The sequence below is a fragment of the Simochromis diagramma genome, unplaced genomic scaffold (genome assembly GCF_900408965.1).
Source record: "Simochromis diagramma unplaced genomic scaffold, fSimDia1.1 OVJJ01000557.1, whole genome shotgun sequence".
NCBI lineage: Eukaryota > Metazoa > Chordata > Actinopteri > Cichliformes > Cichlidae > Simochromis > Simochromis diagramma.
Window position 1 is genome coordinate 1,149,369 of NW_024387156.1, and position 6,023 is coordinate 1,155,391.

Consider the following 6,023-nt stretch of genomic DNA (forward strand, 5'->3'; position numbering starts at 1 on the left):
TGGAGTCTTTTCTTGTTCTTATCTCCTACAGAAGTTCAGAGAAATGCCACTCAGTGTTCCTGTTGTAAAGCATGATAACTAAAATCTTAAGATCATTTTATGGACTTTATTTTTAATTAAACGCACCATCTCCTTCACATGAACCTGCAACACCAAATGGATTAAAACAAGGAACCGGCGCTAATTTAAATATTTTAGCAAACGTCAGATTTGTTGAATTGTCTTTCAGTCGGTTAAAAAGATTAAAGTTGATTTAAGTTTCATCCAACCTGCAGTATTTCTGTTAACGTAGCATAGACATATAAGGTAGACGTGGGTATTTGCTCATACATATGCAGCACTATAGCCCCAGTAAAGATGCCTCCTCCAGCTTTGTGTCAAGTAAAATAACTCATGTTCAGATCTGTTCTGCTGAAGGTTGCAGGTTCCGCAGCAAAAACTATCATTAAATAATGATCAGCTGGACCTTTTTCATTGATGTGGAGTCAAACTGAAAGTTGCGCTGTTGCTGGAGGCGCACGTTTTTCCTGGACTTCCAGTTAGACATCCTAGTAAGAGAAATTCTGTGTTTTGTTTTACTGATGAGAGCAAATTGAAAGTATCAAGAACAGCTGGCACAGCAGTGTTGTGGTTAATTCAGCGACAAAGTCCGGCGTTCAGACCCACTGGCTGTGTGGAGAACTCTCTGGTTCCTCCAAAGACATGCATGGGTTAGATATGTGGAGTAACCAGAACCATTTAACCAAATTACTTAATTTTGGATTAAAGAAGACTTACGTGTTTTTTTTATTTATTTGATTGCAATAATCTGATCCATATTTGTTGATTTGTCTGAACCTGCATCATCTCGTCTGTCTGTGGTTCAGTTTTTGGTGTCCCACTCTGTCCAGTCTCACCCCGGAACATGACGCTTGTTGGGTATCTCACACTTCCTGTTTCCTTCAGTCTCCACAGCAGAGGTCAGAGCTGCAGAGTTACGCCTCGGTCACATAACAGTCGCATTAATGGGAAATTCAGCAGGTTGAAGTTGGTCTTTAGAGTGAGAGTGCACTTCTTACCCCTAACATCCACCCCGGCAGGCTGGTTCAACCCATTCTTTATTCACTCAACATAAACAGCTTCCTCCGATCCAGCTGCACGGTTATACTGCATTCAGTTGAATCTTTAAAAATAATTAAGGCAAAACTTTGCTTTCAGTTAAGAAATCTTATCACCTTCTTCACTCTTCCCAACAATCGTTTTGTCAAATCAGCTCCAAACATGTCCTGCAAATCGTTCGAGGACTCCAGTAAAAGCTGTATCCTTTTAAAATAGTTCAGATCATTGCTGCCAGCCTGAGCAAGTCATGATTTACATGTAGGACCCTTTCTTATCCAGAGCCCTCCACCCTCATCATATCACCTCCTTTCACCTCATTAAAAGTATCCTGGAAGGAGACATCAGTGCTGGAAGGGCATGTGCCACTTCTGAAACCAAACCACAGCTTTTACCTTTATTTTTTAAACACAGCTGTTATAAATCATAAAGAATATGAACGTGCGACCAGTGCAGAGGTGGTGGAAACATTAGATGTTGCTGTGAAGAGCACCACAAGCAGGAAAACCAGCATAAACATGCAGTTATTCATTACTGAGCAATAATGCATGAAAAGCACTACATCATCAGCGGGCTGTTCATATCTGTGCATAAAAATGTTCACAGTGCCTTAAATCGTTTTCGTTAAAAACCCTGTCAAATGCATCTGAGGTACCACAGAAGAAGAAAGTGTGTGTTTATTAGAGACGGTGGAGGATGTTGAAATAATGTAATGTACAGTAATGTATTGAATGTACAGTAAGCAGTCTTCCTGGTTTAAAGTGATGAAGAAGAGAGAATAATATTGTGCAGAAGCTCAGAGAGCTTCTGCTGTGCAGTGCTCTCATGTTTTAGCTGATTTTTACTATTTTTGCACATCTGTCTTAAAAACATGTTTTAGAGTACACAGTGTAATTTAGAGGAAATATAAAGTCTTAGTAAAGTATTCTTTGCATTAAAGGCAGGCTAATGTGAGTGTATTCTAACACCGTTACAGCCTCCCAGCTGCCTCTCCCTGAGCTTCTGCAGTGCTGCTTCTTGTTGTATGATACAGATGTTTTCCTGTTCCCGTGCTAGTGATGCCGTTCACATGTGTGTTCAGTTTGCTGCATTACTCTGTCAACAATCCTGTGGTATTACAAAGTAATGCCTTCACTGGTATCGCTGTCTGTTTCAGCCTGTTTGTTAAGTTATGACCAAAGTTATTCCATCATCTTAAATGACTGTAGTTCCACTGTTAGCGCTATCGTTAGCATTAGAATAAAACAAATATTTATGCTTTTCAAAGTAAAATGAAATGCGAACACACACAAAAAGTAAATGTTAATGAAGTGAGGCTGAAAAAAGCCTGGTTTCATTCTTAGCTTTAGATTACAGAATCTCAGCACATTTGATTACACAGCACACAGCAGCCACAGCCTTTAAAGAATGACACACAGTTATTCCACCTCAGTTCATCAAACTTAACAAAAACCTTTGTTTAAAGAAATACTCTTTTTAAGCAGCTTTGCTTTTCTACCATCACTTTTGAACTTAGTGATGTAGAAGCTGGTGGAGCTCACCAGTCCAAATATGTAATAACTAAAATATTCTGTGAATTAAATCCCATGAAGTTTAATAGAATGAAGTTTATGTTCATGTGTCCTGAAATTCAGGATGTTACTTTGAAATATTATTTATGAATTCTGTTATTAATTCCAATAAGAAGTGTTTCACTGGAATCTGAGATGGTCAGATTTTGTATTTTTATTCTTTGTGTTTAAATAGGATAAGCTAATGTGGAATTACTGCGACACTTAATCCAACTCACACTCACTAAGTTCTGCTGTTTAAGGCTGTGACATCATTAGTTACATATCAGTAATACAGATCAGACAGTGTCAGCAGTGTGGATTTAATGCTTTTATTTATTTTTTAATTTTTTTTTCCACAAGGCTGTGAGACTTAGAAAAAAGGAGATCCCAGCTGTGCAGCACCTGCAGTGTGTCCGTGTGCTCGGTCGTGTTTTCGCTCACTGAGCTGTGTGTTTGTGTCGAGCTGTTTTCCTGCTTCTGTCCTGCTGATACAACGGGAAAAAAATACTCGTCTGCAAAACCTCAACTTGTGTCCTGAGTGTAAAAAAAATCTCAAATAACAGATTTTATTTTTGGTAACTTGGGTATTTGTGTGTGTGTGTGTGTCACTGTATGAAAGTCCAACAACAGAAAAAAAGAGATATGTAATATATGTCTGGCTCCAGATCGTACATACTGTATATGCACAACAGAGTCATTCTGAATACTAGTTGTGACTAAGTTTAATGTGGCCTTTTCTTTCTCTGTATGTATTGCAATGTTGTAAATGATTTGTATATTATAACATAATGTTTATTAAAGTTAATGAGGCTTTATGTTTTTACCACCTATGTTTAATAAATAAATGAACTGTGCTGAACTGCAGAACCTGAGCCTTTATCACCCCACTCCGGTGGGGCTTCGGCCGTGCTGATCATTCATATCTGTGCATAACAACATTCCTGGATCCTTAAATCATTACAGGATTCAGTTATTCTCATGATCCAGGTGAGCATCTGCTGTTTTTCTGATGCCTTCCTGTGTCTGCCTTGTGAGCGGAGCCTTGAGTCCACACCTATACATAAGTATGTAAAATGCATTTATACTGAGCTTTTCAAGAACAGAAGTCACAAACAGTGTTGGTTAAGTTACTTGAAAATAGTAATTAGTTACTAATCACGGATTACTTCTCCAAGAAAGTAATGCCTTTACTCTACTGAATACTTATTTTCAAAAGTAATTAGTTACTTTATTACTCAAATAACTTTAAAAAACATAATGCACAACCTGAATACGTAATAAAGCAATAGACTTTTCAGCCCAATTTTTCTGCATAATCCATCATATAAAATTGTGTATAAAAAGTGTTTTATTAGTTATAATCTTTTAACTTTATGCACATTGCATCAAGCAAAAATTAAATTACATGCAACAGCCTTTGACTTGAGGATATTTGTTTAACATTTAAACCCATTTTCTGCATATTCCAGCATATAAAATATTTTTTGTGTCTACACTCTTTCAAATAAATGCAAGTAAAACACAACAAAAAAATAAATAAAATCAAAGATTTATCAACAGTAAGTCGTGTCGCTCTTTAATCTTATTGTCACCTGTTTAGCAGGAGTGGGGCCGGTGGAGGTTTGCCCAGTGCTGCAGCGGTCATGTCAGTGGGGAGGATCTGAAGGTTTCTCTGTGAATTTCACATTCCTGTGGCAGCGTGCTAGGTGCTTGCTCAGATTTGTAGTTTAATTTTTTTGTTGTAGAAAGAAGTTTTCCTCCCACGCAGTGCACAGTGGACGCTAATGTTTTTGTCACTTTTTACAGAATCAAACTCAAAGTAATGTCAGTACTTCCAAGCTTTAAACACTGCATTGTCGTTCTCTCTCTCGCACTGTTGATCTGCACAAGTCTATTGCTGCCACGGACGTCGCATGCTCGTACGTTATTGTCATGAAACACTCTCAGAAACAAAATCACGGTTTAGTAACGCAGTAACGCAGCATGCTTACGGGAAAGTAACAGTTATCTAATTACTTTTTGCAATATAATCCCTTACTTTACTGGTAAAGTAATAGGATTACAGCGTTACTGTCTGTGAGTCGTTTGGTACCAGGCCACGAGAGAGGTGAGGTTCTGGTGTGAAATTTATGGTTTTCAGGGTTTTTAGTGTTTTTTAGCGTTATTTTTTATCATTAACTCGGTTTCCCTGGGTCTTTTCTTGTGTGTTATGAATAAATCTTCTTCTTTTTTTGGTACCGGTACGGTTTTTATTTTCTTGTATTTATCCGCAACACCTTAAAGGCTGGTCAGTGAAAATATTGTCGGACATAAACCGGCCCGTGTCACAAAAAAGGTTGAGGACCGCTGATTTAATATAAAAAAAATAAAATGTAAAAATTGTACAGATCGATAAAGTTAAATCAAATCCAGCCTGCAGAGCTGCACTACACAGATCATTCTCTTCTCTTCACAATACTTCCCGTAAAACGAATTTTGGGGGGAAAAAAAGCACTTTTGAAATGTAAAAGTGAGGTCAGAGGTCAAATATGGCATGATATAATATGATACTTTCCTAAATGAAAACAAAGGCAGCAGAATTTTTAAAGAAAATACATTTTTATGAAACTTTGACCTTATTTGACCTTGAAGGAGAGGTAAGAGGTCAAATGTCTTGTCATATTTTAAATCTTTATACAGTATTTTGTATATGTTGGCAATGCACAGCACACTTCTAATGCTTTTTTTCTGTTAGCGTGACCCCACTCTGAACCCTACAGAGTGTTATCTGCGTTATTGTGATTACAGACAGAACGACACACAAATGCTGCCAAAAACATGACAAAAAATCAAACAGATTTTATCAGGAATGACTCTAATGCAAAGAAGACTGAAGTACAGCAAGCACAGAAAGTGGCTTTTCAATCATTTACATACTAGAAAATTGAAAAAGAAGAAACATGAAGACAAAGGTAAATGATAATTAATAACTGGTTAGCATTCAATTTTATTACCCTTAATGATTAGTTATTTATTTCGATCTATTTGAGATACTTGAAGGGAAATATCATAGGAGAATAACTGGGTCCAAAATGAGACTTCATTTCAAGGGTCCTCTGGTTTCTGCTCTGGAGCAAAAATGTTCCCCATGCTGAGACATGAAACACTTTTACATGTCTGCATCTTCCTAACGCATAAATTCACGTCTGTTTCTGTTGTAACATTTAACCTGATGTAATCGGTGCGACCTGTGGCTGCAACTGCAGTGCTGGGACATTTGGAGTCGTATCGTTTGCAAACAGCTTGACTCGTGTTTGCAGAGCCGTGTAGATCCGGCAGATAACCTGCGTTCCTGCTACTCCAGCATTCCCTGCTCTCATTCAAAAATAATGACCT